The 15,049-nt window shown below is 36.8% G+C and overlaps 1 long non-coding RNA gene across 1 annotated transcript; it reads left to right on the top strand.

Annotated features, from left to right (window-relative positions):
• Positions 1-6,665: 6,665 nt before the first annotated feature.
• Positions 6,666-12,526, top strand: LOC102555876 (uncharacterized). Its single transcript, XR_362505.5, has 3 exons — positions 6,666-6,830; positions 9,718-9,897; positions 11,993-12,526. It is a non-coding gene; the product is annotated as an uncharacterized LOC102555876 (long non-coding RNA).
• The last annotated feature ends 2,523 nt before the right edge of the window (positions 12,527-15,049 follow it).

Raw genomic sequence — 15,049 nt, 5'->3', positions numbered from 1 at the left:
ATATTAAAAATTAGCAATATACTATAACATTTTAAAATATATTTGTATTACTATTTTAATTAATAATTAAAAACATGTGATGTATACATTGCACAGTTATATCAAGTGAGTTGACATATGTATCATCTTATTTTTATACTGAAGTCTTTAAATTTACCAAGTTATTTAGAAATAAATAGTTTATTATTACTAAATACTGTCCTTCATGAGATATGTTTAAGCTTCATAAGTTATTCTTGCCTAAATTTTTGAACAGTATATTCTATTAATAGTGATTGTCTTAACTTTGTCTCCAAAGCATTGTCAGCACAACCACTATCACTTTCAAACTACACATTAGAAAATATTGATTATTCATCTCCTAGATGATCAACCAAGTAAGTAATCTGAAGCCAGTTCTGAGCCTTTTTTCCTTACTGGCCAGGACAAAGCCCACTGACTGATTTTACCTAAGAACAAAATGTTTTATTGAACTGGTTATACCATAGCTCATTTAATAGTGACTTCAGTGCTATCAGAAAGCATTTACTATTACTATATATTTGATAAGGAATCTGAAACTTTAAGAGATGAAATGGGTTTGCACTATAATATGGCTTGGAAGTTTTAGATTTCTTTAAATTTTTAGATCTAAATCCCCTTTTCTCTTTGACACAAAGGTGATATTTACTGTCCTTAATTGGGCTAACTATGATGCTCGTCAGTTGTATCCACTCTCAGTCAGAAGACAGAATTTTATTCTTCTTTGTAGTTAAATAACACTTCCTTGTACGTATATGCAAATTATTTCCTTTCTCCATAACTTGGACATTACAAATACTGCAGTAAATACTATGGATCTACAGTGCTCTGCTTTATATCTTGACTTAGACTCTATCATTAGAGGTGCACTATACAGTAAATTTGTTTAGCTTTTGAGTAAATGTCCATAGTTACAGCTGTAAGCTAAAATGTTCATATTCTACCACTAGCATATAAGGGCTTTAGTCTCTTTGCTTCTTCTTTAGCATTTGGTGGTGTTATTTTCCTTGATGATAGAATACTGAGTGGTGTGAGAGGAGAATGTTAATTCTGTTTTCATTTGCACTTATACGATAGCTAATGTGGTTGGAATAAGAATGCTCATATATTTGAAAGCTTAGTCATCAAGGAGTGATACTATTTGCCAAGGATTAGGAGGTATGAAGGAGGTGTATCAAGGGGATGGGCTTTGAGGTTTCAAAAGCCCAAACCAGTTCTGGTGGCTCTCTCTTACAGGTGTCTGTGATTCCAGATATAGAATGCTCAGTTGCTTCTCCAGCATCATGTCTGTCTGCATACCAGCATGCTTCCTGCCTGTTGATAATGGACTAAAGACCTGAAAATATAAACAAATCCCAAATAAAGTCCTTCTTTTATAAGAGTTGATATGGTCATGGCATAACTTCTTAGCAATAGAGCAGTGATGAAAACAAGCCAATAACATTGAATTTTTTTCATATGCTTGTAGGTCATTTATAATGAATTCATTTTGTAAGCACTATTTGCCTTCTTACCATGTTGATTGGGATGTTGAGTTGAAAGGTGTATGATATTTAGTATTCTAGTTACTTATGTAGTCTAGATACTGATCCTCTTACTGATGCACAGCTATCAAAGATGTCCTTCCATTTTGTGGGCTATTTCTTCACACATCTAATTATTTCCCTTGCTATATGAGGATCATCCTCAAATTTTATGGTACTCTGTCAATTATAGGGATTATTTCCTGTACTTTTCATTATTTTTTAAAAATTATTGCCTATATGTAGAGGTGAATCTTATAGGTATTCATTTCCAAGATTCAGCATTTCAGATTTTAATTCATTATGAATTAATTTTTATACAAGATAAAAATATGGATTTAATACAATTCTTCTATATATGGGTAAGGAGTTTTCACAAAATAAATTTCTAAATAGATTGTCTTTTGTACATCTCTTAACATCATTGTCCTTTATCTTCCATTGGCCCACACATGGTTTCATGCCACAACTATGCTTACTTTGCTGTCATCACTTTGTGGTCTAATTTGAATTCAGGTGCTGTCATAACTGTATCATTTTTCCTTTGCTAAGATTGAATTTGGATATTTAGATGTTTTTTATTTCCATATGAATTTAGGTGTTTTTCCCTGGAAAAATGTTTTAGGAAATTGGATGGAGATTGCAATTAGTCTATAGGCATTTTTGATAATATAACTATTTTTGCTGTAATACTTTCTATTTTAGCAAGTTGAATGTTTTCTTGAATGCCTAAAATTGTAGGTGGCCTTCTCCTCCTTCATAAGGTCCTTTTCTAGTTATCTTAATTAAATTGAAGTTGTTGTCAATAGAACTTTCTTTTACTAATATCATAGCAAAGTCATTGTTGATCTTTTAGTACAGGTTACATATTTAGATAAATGGAAGAATATGTTAAAGAAAATACAAGAGTCTTGCAGTATTAATTACATAAGTAAAATTTTCTCTTATTGTCGGATTTAAATTTGGAAATGAATAATCTGGAAACAATATCCATTGAGAAAATTTCCATATTGTGTGACAGATAGAAAATCATGACCTAAAGCTTTTAGTTACTCTGCAACGAAATTTTATTACTGTTTTAAGTTAATATAATTGAGTCCAAGTGTCATTTTAATATATTGAAAGATCATGCTTCCGTAGTTCCCTTACAAATGAAGATTGGCCATCTGTGACCAGTTAGACAATTTCTTATTATGGATGTTAGAAAATTATGAATTTCCTGAAATAAGGGTTGCCTTTGTGGAATTAGTTATAACAAGACGAAAAAGTATTATTACAAGGGAGCAAATGGACACAACCTGGAAAATTTCCTCATCCCATAGAATTCAGTGTAACAACTGTCGTTTTAAACTCAAATAAAAATATCCTACTTATACGTACTATTTTGCACGTCTTTGTTCATTCATTCTGTATGTAATGAGCAAGCAATTATGACATAGGATATATGTAGAGGTAATGTGAAAACATAGATAACAAAATTGGCAAAGCCTGTTACCCCTTGAAACTTTCAATGTCTTCAAATAATGAAAAAGTACACATATTGTAAGAACTACCTAAGACATATATAATACCACAATATACATGAAGTGGAAAATAAGAAGACAGAACTATTTAGTTAGACAAAGAGAAATTATATTTAAATAATCCATAAAAGGCAAGATTGGAACATATAAAATTGGAAATGGAGGAAATTCCTGCAGAAAGTTTCTCAGCCAAGTTTGAACTTTTGGGGATAAACCCTTACAGAATTACTTTCACAAGTGAAATTTACTATATTGAAATTCTATGTACATGGATGCAGTCTAATGGCATCTCTGAATTGTATAGTATCTGGGTATCAAGCTCATGATATTGAAATCATTAATTTATCACTTCTTATGTATTTCAACATTAGTTTTAAGATTCTTCCTGGGCAAATAGCATTACTTCTGTACCACATACATGATAATCAATTGATAATTCATAATTGTCATTTTATTTTTATGTTTTAATATTACACCATGAAAGCCTTGGGTTTACTAATGTTTTATATATTATATTACAAGATCATTTCAAAATGCTAATACTATTTTCCTGAAGCAGACACAGGTGAAAGAATGTTTTGATATAGCAAACATGTGAAAGGACCTGTGATGAAGGAGTATAAATATGTCTCCACTGAGAATGGGAAATAAGCAATGAGCAATGGTTTGCTTTACCCTGCCTTGATATTCTTTGCTAAATTATGCATATATTGGATCACCTTACATAGCATTGCTGAACTCTACCAGTGATAACATCAGAGAGAAACTCTCCAAAGAACTGCTTCTGAGGTTCTTGATGCTGCTGCTGCAGCTTCTGTGTCCTCACCTCAGTCTGGTTGGTGAACATTGTGATTCCTTCATGATAGAATTACAGCTGCTGGTTCATGCCTGGTGTCTGCCTGCCTTAAGGTCTGGTCTACAGCTGCTAAATTGTATTTGGTGTTTTCTACAGGACTGAATTGCTGAGAAAGAAGATTGAGCTTGCCCCTCAAAGAATTATTGTGCAACAGGTCCATTTCCTCCATATCCTAATACATTTTTCTCTTCTACTACCTCTGCTAGGTGGTCGGCTAGAGGAGAGGTTGAACCCTTATTAAACATAGCTTGCAAAAATAATTATGCCTACATAAAAGTATAGGTATTAATGATGCTTTACATTGAATCCCTACAATTAAGTTTATCTATGGATGCACAAACTATGTAACAGTTAAGGTTCTTTATGAAAAATTACCAGGAAACATCCATTTTAGAATCAACTACAAATCAGTGAACCTTTTAAAAAGACTGTTTTCATTAGAATGCCATCATCACCAAACCTCCATTGATAGTTAGGCCTGACAGCTATACCTCTCTTGGGCATATACCCAAAAGATGCTCCAACATACAACAAATATACAGGTTGAACTATGTTCATAGCAGCCTTATTTATAATAGCCAGAAGCTGGAAAGAACTGAAATGCACTTCAATAGAGGAATGGATACAGAAATGTGGTACTACTCAGATATCAAAAAACAATTGTATCATTAAATTCATAGGCAAATGGATAGAACTAGAAAGTATCCTGAGTGAGGTAACCCAATCACAAAAAAAAAAAAAAATACACATGGTATGCACACACTGATAAGTGGATATTTAGCCCAAAAGCTCGAATTATCCAAGATGTAATCCACAGACCACAGGAAGCTCAAGAAGAAGGATGACTAAATGTAGATGTTCCCACTCCTTTTTTTTTTCTATTCTTTTTTTCGGAGCTGGGGACCGCTTCCTAGGCAAGTGCTCTACCACTGAGCCAAATCCCCAACCACCCCATTCCTTCTTAAAAGGGGGAAAATATCCATAGGAGAAGATATGGAAGCAAAGTTTAGAACAGCCACTCAAGGAATGGTCATTCAGAGCCTGCCACACCTGTGGCCCATATATATACAGCCATCAAAACTAGATAAGATTGATGAAGCTAAAAAATGCATGCGGAAAGGGACCAGATATAGATCTCTCCTGAGAGACACATCCAGAGCATGTCCAATACAGAGGTCAATGCTAGTAACAAACCACTGAACTGAGAACAGGATCCCCTTGGGGGGAATTAGAGGAAGGATTGAAAGAATTGAAGGAGCTTGCAACCCCATAAAAACAACAATGCCAACCAACCAGAGCTTCCAGGGACTAAACCACTACTGAAAATCTATACAGGCAGTGACCCAGGGCTCCAACTGCATATGTAGTAGAGAATAGACTTGTTGGGGCACCAGTGGAAGGGGAAGCACTTGGTCCTGCCAAGGTTGGATCCCCAGTGCAGGGAAATATGGGGGGCAGTAAAGGGTATGTATGTGGGGAATACACATATGGGGGAGTGAGTGGGGAGGGAATGGGGGCTTATGGACAGGAAACCGGGAAGGGGAATAACATTTGAAATATAAGTAAAGAAATATATCTAATAAAAAATAAAAAAGAAAAGTACGATTTATCGTTGACTTGAAATTTATTTTTTATTGAAATTTTTTATTTACTTTTCAAATGTTATTCCCTTTCCAGGTTTCTAGTCCATAAGCCCCCTATCCCATCCCCATCCCCTTTCTTCTATGAGTGCATTCCCCTTCCCCAACCATCCCCCTTTCCCATCCTGACATTCCCCTACACTGGGAAATTTATTTTATATGTGGTATGATATTGGTGTTCTCATTATTTCTCTCCCTGCATCAATTTATTTTTTGGAAGCAGATTCTTACTATTTAGCTCATACTGGGATTGAGTTTGTGAGTGTGATTTTTTTTTCATCATCCAGAATGATGAGACTAAATGTGTGTGCCACTATATCCAGACCAAGCATTTCAGTTTTACAATGACTAACAAATTTGACAATTTCACATCCCCATTTTACAGGTGATGAAGAAAAGAATTGGTGATTGTATATAATAGGCTTACCGAGTTAAATCATAATGAATGCTTGATCAACATGTTAATGCCTATAGAGTCATCTCTTGACCATTATGTACACAAGATTAGAGAGAACTGCAACTGCTTCAGGTACTTTCTTGGCAAATAAATTGCAGGAGAGCATGACTTTCTTCTTCCTTTAAACATGGTATGATATTTTCAATTTTCAGTAGTCCAGAGAACTTATTGGTCAAATAGTAAGCCAAAAAAAAAATCCAAGAATAAGGATTTTCCCTGCTATCTCCATAATACATTACTTAATCCTAACCACATTCTAGATTCTAAGATGTTATGTTTCAAGAAGACATTCCAAGAAAAGCATTCATTGTCCTCTCACTCAAATTTGATCAACAGAAACTGTGTGCATTATTTTGTTACTTGCCCTCAGTATAATAAAGCTTTCATTTCAAGTTAGGTTTTAGGTATCCATCAAAAAGAATAAAAAGATGTATCAATTTTTCTGAACTCACTCTTGATGAAGAGTAAGTTTTGTCTTGTACAGACACTTCAATAAGTGTGACGGTCTCTTTCTTTGGGACCCTAAATATATTTCTAAAACTTTATGGTCTCAGTTTGAGAACATGGCTCACGGGAAGAACTATCTCAATCACCCTCCTAGGGGATACACATCCCACAAGCTCTTATTTTACTTTTGCTTCTATTTATTTTGTAGGGGTGGGGTGGGGGAGTAGCACCTGAGTGCTCTGCCCTTTGGTATGCACCAGGTCATCCATAGAACCTGGAGTATGGAAGACTTTGGACAATGAAGGTTGGGTTGGCCCCAAAGAAATCACCATGGATACCAAGAATATTCAGAACAGACTGAAGGTAAGTAAGGCTGTGGAAAACATCAAAGTATTCCTTTGATGGTCAAGTCAACCTAGGGCTTGAGAGATACCTTTGTTATGAAAATCAGTGTCAGAGAATTATCCACAATGTGCCCTTGAGCACAAGATAAACTAAAATGGTAAAATAACCTAGGTAAAAGAGCTATAAAGAAAATAAAATGAGAAACAATAGGAAACATTCTCTCAAACAGGGTTAAACAGGGATATCCAATTCCTCTGGTTGGATCTGAGGCTTTCTCACGCCATTGAATGATTTAACAAAGGAGAGATAAGAGAGATAGAAAATGTGTGGCTTCAATTAAGCTCTCTCTCTCTCTCTCTCTCTCTCTCTCTCTCTCTCTCTCGCCATGAGATTTTCTCTACTTACTTTCCTTCTCCATTTAGTACCCTCAGAGAACATGGGAAACCTTGGTTTGGGTTTGGTAGAAGGAACGATTGCAGTCTCTTGGCATGGTTAAATCTCACCGTGGTTCATGTGGCCCATACATATACAGCCACCAAACTAGATAAGATGAATGAAGCAAAGAAGTGCAGGCTGACAGGAACCGGATGTAGATCTTTCCTGAGAGACACAGCCAGAATACAGCAAATACATAGGCGAATGCCAGCAGCAAACCACTGAACTGAGAACGGGACCCCCGTTGAAGGAATAGAGAAAGGACTGAAAGAGCTTGAAGGGGCTAGAGACCCCATATGTACAACAATGTCAAGCAACCAGAGCTTCCAGGGACTAAGCCACTGCCCAAAGACTATACATGGACTGACCCTGGGCTCCAACCTCATAGGTAGCAATGAATAGCCTAGTAAGAGCACCAGTGGAAGGGGAAGCCCTTGGTCCTGCCAAGACTGAATCCCTAGTGAACGTGATTGTTCAGGGGAGAGTTGGTAATGGGGGAAGGATGGGGACGGGAAGCCCATATAGAAGGGGAGAAGGAGGGGTTAGGGGGATGTTGGCCCAGAAACCGGGAAGGGGAATAACAATCGAAATGTAAATAAGAAATACTCAAGTTAATAAAGATAAAAAAAAAATCTCACTGTGGTTGATGATGCCTTCCAGCAACTGGGTAACAGCTTAGATCCATATGATCTCAGTACACAGCATGCATGAGTGGGATAAAATGGCACTAAACAACATCTTGTCCATAGAGAAAGAGGGGAAATTAAAACAAGATCCAGGTGACAATGCTTGGTGTTCACTGTTTCAATTTGTGTGGTAAAACCTTTTTTGGTTTGAGATCATGGAATTTTTTTCCTCTATTTCATTGGTAGGTTTGGCCTACTTATCTATGCCACAGACACCATCTCCTGATAGATCCATGCTAAACCAATTATGGTGTGTTATTTTAAAGTAATGGGTAAAACTGTTCACATTCAATCTAGATCCCAAGAGTATGTATTTCTTGATGGAAAATAGGATAAATTTACCATGTAGTTGATGAAACTCTACCATGAACTCATGAGCCAAAGCTAATCATGTGGTTTGCCACAGTCTTTGCTAATGAGCTTGTAAAAATAGTGAATACCATGTAATTTCATCACTGTCCTAGTTAATTAACCATATGGCACAAACTAAAATGGCAGCATCCTTAAATGTGCCTGAGCCACTGAACACTTACCATATTACTCCTTTTATATTATACTCAGGAAATAAAACCAGTGCTTCTATGGTGATTTTTTTGTATTGTTTTAATTATGAATCATTGATTGGCACAATATGTATACTGATTTCTAGATGAGTTTTTAAAGAGTTTCCTTAGTTATGTGTCTTTAATACTAGTTAGATTATCAAAAAAAGCTGACAATTTGAAATGGTCAGGTGTAGAAAGCACATATGCATTTGGATCAGCCCAGATGAGAGTTTTAGGTAAAAACTGATCCCAAGGGGAACCTAAAGAATAGATTTCTAAGAAATAGAGAATTTATTCACAATGGGTAACTTGTACAGAAGCTAGAGGCAAAGCAGAGTCTATTTGTTTTTGCAGGAGGCTGGGTATATGATGGGTCTTGAAGCCTGCTTTTTTTGACTGGAATCTCCAAGGCTGCTGTTCTTAAAATACTCAGAACTCCTTTGCTCCATGCTTGATATTCACTTTTTTCAGCACCATCATGCCCTGAGAAGCCTTTCTTTTGTTTTCACATTCCAATTTTTATCACATAAACATGCTAAGGAAAAAGTGTATTTTGATATTATCTCTATCCAAGCTATTTTAGATGATTCTTATGTACCATTATCTCTAAATCATTGGTAGTTAATCCAAGATTGTATGTGATGTGAATATATATTCCTGGAGTTTTGCTGGATGAGGATCCAGCAAAACAATTTAATGTAAGCCAGACAAAATACAGAGAGCGTTTAGTAAAGTCAAAGAATAGTAAGGAGACACATCTGTAAGCATGTACAATGCCAACAGACTCTGCCTTCTTCGTGGTTGCTAATGAAAATGGGAGAATACAGTTTTCCAGGTCCATATCAGTAGGCAACTAATGTAATTGCTTTCTCTTTGCTACTAGTGAGAAATGGAACAAAAGCAAGGAACTCTCCAAAGTATCCTCTGGAGAGCTAAACAAAGAATTTATGAAAGACATTCCAATACATCTTTTTTCTTACAGACAAGAAATTATCAGTAAAGACTCCTCTCTTTATCATTACCTATTGAAATCTTTTATATCCATGTGCATCAAGAGAGGGATGTTTTCTATTTTTCTATACACAGGTTTGCCTGAACATAGACTACAAGGAAAGATGATTCTTTTATGAAGAAATAACAGAATATTATATTGTTCTACAACTTGATCGCTGTATAGGATGGAGGGGGCGCATTAAGAGTTATTGTTATTATTATTGTTGTTGTTGTTGTTGTTTTTAGGTTTTCTACCTTCATTTACAGACATACCTAAACTGACTATGGATGATGTTCACTCCAAGTCTAGCAAGTCTGGGCTTTTGTAAAGGCAGATACTACTGATTGATGGCTTGGTCTTCCTCAATGATCAGTATCAATACTAACTGCCACCTACACTAAAAATAACAGAGGTGCCAATTCAAAGTAAGTGTTATGTCTGGTAGAAGAATCTAATGTATTTATTTGTTTTTCTATCTCTTGTTGACCTCTCTTCTCATTGCACAACCAAAGATGATAGGGCTCACCTGGACAAATCTGTACAGGTTATAAGGAAGATGGGTGAATTTGTCTAGCTAGTTGTCATGGAACTCTACAGCAAATCTCTTGTCCAATGTAAACCAATAGATTCAGTTTTATATTAAAAACATTTCATGTGTACTATAATTTATCCTAAAATATAAAGATGATATAAAAAATAAAGATGTAGTGAAAACAGCTAGGGGGATGGATATTGATCATAGAGAGGACAAAGATGTCTAAAGATCTCTTAACAACTCCAGAATTACAGGTGTACTAGGGATTTCTTAAGGTTTTACTGGATTCTGTAACTGTAATATGAAGATGGTTTGTTATATGTTTGATGCTTCTTTATGTCTGAAACATATATTCATTCAAAACCCGTGGCTCTGATATGCTAGGAAGTCTATGTACTGCATAAAGAATATCTTATGTTTTCTATAAGATTTACCTGGGAACTTTAAAACCTCATAAGTTAACATTATATACCCAGGTAATATTAACTTATTTCATTGTCTTTTACCCACCCATCTTCAAAATTTTAACCCAGAATTGTTCTTGTCTAAAGAAAATAGAGGGACAAAAGTGGGGCAGAGACTAAAGGAACAGCCACCCAGAGACTGCCCTACCTGGGGATCCATCCCATCTGCAGACATCAAACCCAGACCCTATTGCTGATGCCATGAAGTGTTTGCTGACAGGAACCTGTTATAGCTTTCTCCTGAGAGGCTCTACGAGAGCCTGACCAATACAGATGCAGATGCTTGCAGCCAACCATTGGACTGAGCACAGGGACCCCAATAGAGGAGTCCTGTTCCTCTACTGTTCCCTTAGGGGAAGGACTGAAGGAGCTGAAGGAGTTTACAACTCCATAAAAACAAAATATATCCACCAATCAGATCGCACAGAGTTCCCAGGGACTAAACCATCAACCAAAGAGTACACATGGAGGGACTCATGGCTCCAGCTCTATATGTAACTGAGGATGGCCTTGTCGGGCATCAACAGGAGGAGAGGACCTTGATCCTGTGATGGCTCAATGTCCCATCATAGGGAGTCAGGGAAGGGAGACAGGATGGAATGTGTGGGTGGGTTGGGGAGCATCTTCAGGGAGGCAGGGGGTGGGATATGGGAAAGGGGTTTACAGAGGGGATAATGGGAAAGGTGATATCATTTGAAATGTAAATAAATAAAATAGCCAATAAAAATTCATTCAAAACCCGTGGCTCTGATATGCTAGGAAGTCTATGTACTGCATAAAGAATATCTTATGTTTTCTATAAGATTTACCTGGGAACTTTAAAACCTCATAAGTTAACATTATATACCCAGGTAATATTAACTTATTTCATTGTCTTTTACCCACCCATCTTCAAAATTTTAACCCAGAATTGTTCTTGTCTAAAGAAAATAGAGGGACATGGCAGATGGTGCACCGTGTCATCCTCTTGTGCCAGCTCACGCTTGCATCAATAGCTACCAGAGCCTGCACTACCACCTCCTACCACAACCTGCTAGAGTTTGCCCCCTTCTTTCTAATTGAATCAAGGAGCAAAACATTGCATCCCAACTACAGATCCCCCTCCTCTATTTCCCACATCTCTCATCCACTTCCCCTCTTCCCAAAATCCACCCACTCAATTTCCTCTTAAGAAAAGAACACGTCTCCAAAAGTAGCAACCAAATATTACATAACAAGATATGAGAAAACAAGGCAAAAGCCCCCATATTGAAGCTTTACAAAGTGACCAATAGGTGCAAAAGACTGCCAAGTGCAGACAAAATAGACAGAGACACACCTACTCCCAGAGTTAGGTATCCTGCAAAAATCCCAAGCTAAGAGTTATAACATATATGCAGAGAATGTGGTTCAGATCAATGTAGGTTCCAGCTTGCTCCTTGAGCCTGTATTAGCCCTGCTTAGTTGATTCAGTGGGCCATGTTCTTCTGGTGGCTTCAATCCCCTCTAACTTCTACAATCTTTCTTTCCTATTTTCCACAGGGTTCCCTGATCTCCCAATGGAGGAACCTAATGGAGAAATCTAATTTAGAACATTATGCATAATGTCTGGCTATGAGTCGCTGTATCCAGTCCCATCTACTGCTGGAAGAATCCTTTATAACTGGACAAGGCATCTAGGAGTCTAACAGAATATCATTAGGAATCATTTCATCCATGTCTTTTGATCAGTTGTGTTCGGTACTGGAAGATGTGAAGTCTAAACTTGCTATCAAGGCTTCCAGTCATGGACCAGCATTGTATGCAGTCAAGTTCTTGGCCATGGGGATTCCATGGAGATCACCAAAAACCTAGGTAGATGCTAGGACAGAGGATTCCTCTCTAAAAATTTACAGTGAGTCCTCATTAATGTGGACTCATCCACACAGCTCATTGAAAGTGGAGAGGTTGAACAGGTTCCATGATGGGGTCTTCTCCCCAATGTACTACTCACTATGGTATAGGCTATCAATAAAATGAAATGAAATAAAATAAAATAAAATAAAATAAAAACGTGGATACCAACACATCACAAAACTTTCAATTGACTATCTGTCCTGCCTGGTAAATTTACTGGAGCAATTGTAGCACAGAACTTGTGGGAGTGGTGAACCAATGTTTAGTTTAACTTGAGACCTAAGACATGAGAGAAAACTCATGATGGGCAGGAACCAGATATTGGATAACCCATAGACCTAAGGTAGACCAAACATAACTAAACTTTTAGAGTGTTGGCATTCCTTTATATAAGGGGTAGAAAGAGTCATTGGACCCTCATTCAAAGTATTCAGCCTCTCTTAAAGCCTCTCTTCTGCAGTTATGTCACATATTGTTTCATGGCTTTGGGGAGAAGCTAGTGTATATAGGCTGGGTAAGACCAAGGACAGGGAAGGTTCACTTATAAAACTGGGAAAGCCATTATACATGTTGAGTAGAGACACTGCAGAGTATCTGGTTGGGGGTACCTGTTCCTGTCAGTAACCCTTCACCTATGCACAGTAAGCAAGCTCCTTAAATTAATTGGTTCCTTGGGGTGGACACAGATTAATTCATATGGTTCATTCTTATCACATGATGTGTGAAAGATATAGAGAAGAAATATCCAGAAAGGAAGATATTCTAAAATGTATAAAGGGAAAATTAAGGAAAGGAACTCTTTCAAAGGATTAAATGCTTAGAAAAGAGTATCATTTAAGCAAAAATGTACAGAGTCCATTGCTAGCAATTATGATGGTAGTAAAATACTGTCATTTTACCAATGTCCAATGTTTTGGTATAATTATACTCTCCTGGTTCTCAATGTGTTTCACCTGAATACACGTCCATTTTCTTAAAATCAGGGCAGTCATCCAGAGTATCTATTAGTATTTTTTAGGAGAAGTATAGACTTTTGAAGTATTATATAATGATTCGTTGGATTTCTTAAGTATTGGTTGTTATATCCTCTTTTCATTTAAAATTTTGTTAATTTAGGTATTCAGTATGTGTTTCTTAGCTTCAAGGCTGCATACCTATGTGCTGAATATAGTTCTCCAAGACCTAGCCAGAGCAATCAGACAACAAAAGGAGGTCAAAGAGATACAAATTGGAAAGGAAGAAGTCAAAATATCACTATTTGCAGATGATATGATAATATACTTGACTGGCCCCAAAAATTCAACCAGAGAACTAAACCTGACAAATAACTTCAGCAAAGTGACTGGATGTAAAATTAACTCAAACAAATCAGTAGCTTTCCTCTACTTAAATGATTAACAGGCTGAAAAAGAAAATAGGAGAGACAGCCTCACACAATAGTCACAATTAATATAAAACACCTTGGTATAACTCTATTCAAGCAAGTGAAAAATCTGTATGACAAGAACTTCAAAGCCCTGAAGAAAGAAATTTAAGATCTCATAGGTTGGAAAGATCTCCCATGCTCAAGGATTGGCAGGATTAATATAGTAAAATGGCCATCTTGCTGAAATCAATCTGCAGATTGAATGCATTCCACATGAAAATTCTGACTCAATCTTCCATAGAGTTAGAAAGAGCAAGTTGCAAATTCTTCGGAATAACAAATGACCCAAGATAGCAAAAACTGTTCTTAACAATAAATGAACTTCTTGTGGAATCACCATCCCTGACAACAAGTTGTATTACAGACCAATTGTGATAAAAACTGCATGGTATTGGTACAGAGACAGGCAGGTAGATCAATGGAAAAGAATTGAAGACCCAGAAATGAAACCATATGCCCATGGTCACTTGATCTTTGACAAAGGAGCTAAAACCATCCAGTGGAAAAAAGATAGCATTTTCAACAAATGGTGCTGGTTCAACTGGCAGTCAGCATGTAGAAGAATAAAAATTGATCCATTCTTATCTCCTTGTACAAAGCTCAAGTTCAAGTCAATCAAAACCTTCACATAAAATCAGATACACTGAATGTAATAGAAGAGAAAGTGGGGAAGCGCCTTGAACACATAGGCACAGGGGAAATTTTTCTAAACAAAACAGCAATGGCTTATGTTCTAAGATGAGGAATCGACAATGGGACCTCATAATATGGCAAAGCTTCTGTAAGGCAAAGTACAATGCCAATAGCACAAAATGGCAACCTACAGATTGGGGAAAAATCCTTACTAATCCTACATCCTATAGAGGGCTAATATCGAATACATACAATGATATCAACAAGTTAGACTTCAGAGAACCAAACAACTCTATTAAAAATGGAGTACAGAACTGCAAAAAGAATTCTCAGCTGAGGGCTATCAAATGGCTGAGAAGTACCTAAAGAAAAGTTCAACATCCTTAGTTGTCAGGGAAATGTAAATCAAAACAACACTGAGATTCCACCTCACACCAGTCAGAATGGCTAAGATCAAAAACTTAGGTGACAGCAAATGCTGGTAAGGATGTGGAGAAAGAGGAACCCTTCTCCATTGTTGGTGAGATTGCCTGCTGCTATATCCACTGTGAAAATTGGTCTGGGGATTCCTCACAAAATTGGGCATAGGACTACCTGAGGACCCTGCTATACCACTCCTGGACATATATCCAAAAAAAGATGCT

Source organism: Rattus norvegicus, chromosome X (assembly GCF_036323735.1).
Source record: "Rattus norvegicus strain BN/NHsdMcwi chromosome X, GRCr8, whole genome shotgun sequence".
Lineage (NCBI taxonomy): Eukaryota > Metazoa > Chordata > Mammalia > Rodentia > Muridae > Rattus > Rattus norvegicus.
Note: the sequence above shows the minus strand (reverse complement) of the source record. Positions and strands in the feature narration are given on the sequence as shown.